At 49.1% G+C, this 1,164-nt stretch overlaps 1 non-coding gene across 1 annotated transcript; it reads left to right on the top strand.

Moving 5' to 3' along the window:
- The first annotated feature begins 153 nt into the window (after positions 1–153).
- LOC115873872 lies at positions 154–215 on the top strand. The gene has a single exon (XR_004048649.1). It is a non-coding gene; the product is annotated as a small nucleolar RNA SNORD48 (small nucleolar RNA).
- The last annotated feature ends 949 nt before the right edge of the window (positions 216–1,164 follow it).

Here is a 1,164-nt window from a genome sequence, read left to right as displayed (position 1 = left end):
CGACTCAATGGCAGGTTCTGCAGCTATTGACGCGGCAACGATGAAGACAAGGAAAGCGGTTTGTAGTTCCATGTAAAGTCCAGATGTAGAAGAGGTGTCTTAAAATATAAGCGTGGCTGGGCAAAGACTAGACTGGAAAATTGGAAAATGAAGAGGATGATGACCCCAGGTGATTCTGAGTGTCTTTGCTGATGCATCACCGCAGCACGCTGACGACCCCTCTGGCCCACAGGCCGGGAACCCTAATCCCTGGGTTTTGGGCAGAAGCCATGAGTTCTTGGTGTAACCCCTTTATTCTTAATTTCAGCGCCTCAGTCCATCAAGGTGTTGTTATTGAATAAAGTGAGAGCCATGGCAGCTCAGCCAGAGGACATCAGGGTTCACAGACAAAGGGTAATCTGAGGGCTCCTGGGCGGGGGCTAGCCTTTCCCTCTTAGCCCTTTTTGCAGCCTCAAGACACTTCAGTGCCACGGCTAGAATTGCAATCTTCTGGAAGTGGACACCCTCTTTCTAAAAATCTTGCTGTTTTAAAGCGCAAGTCCTGGGAGTGAAGGGACTCTGGCGTTACCATGGCAAAAGGGTCCAGCTGCTAACCAAAGATTGACAGTTCGAATCCATCTAGCCATTCTCTGGGAGAAAGATGTAGCGGTCGGTCTGCTTCTGGAAAGATGACAATTTAGGACACCCTATGGGGCAGCTGTACTCTGTTCTCTGTGGTCGCTATGGGTCACAGTCCACTCTATGGTAACAGAGTTATTATTATTTTTAGTGATGGGGTAGTCATACCTGTCTGTGGATGGCGTCGGGAGAACACATTTGATAGGACAGTCTTCCAGACATCTTGGGGAGGAGGCTGGGTGAGCAGAGAGGGCTGTAGCACCAGACCCATGTCAGAGCGATGCTGGATATGGAGGCAGGTGGTATGGGTCCTCTGCAGCACAAAGCCTCTTAGGACAACTGAGCAAAGGGCTCGGCTGCTAACCAAAAGTTTGGAGGTTTGAACACAGCAATTACTTTATGGAAGAAGGATGTCACAGTCCTCTTTCTTAAAGATTCACAGCCACAGACACCCTACATGGCAGCTCTACAGTGTCCTACAAAGTTGCTATGAGCTGGAATCAACCAGACAGCAATGAGTTTGGCGATACACCTATCTTAGGTGGT

Source organism: Echinops telfairi, unplaced genomic scaffold (assembly GCF_000313985.2).
Source record: "Echinops telfairi isolate 266 unplaced genomic scaffold, ASM31398v2 ScPeMD7_7469;HRSCAF=8507_1, whole genome shotgun sequence".
Lineage (NCBI taxonomy): Eukaryota > Metazoa > Chordata > Mammalia > Afrosoricida > Tenrecidae > Echinops > Echinops telfairi.
This window is presented reverse-complemented; position numbering and strand designations above follow the sequence as displayed.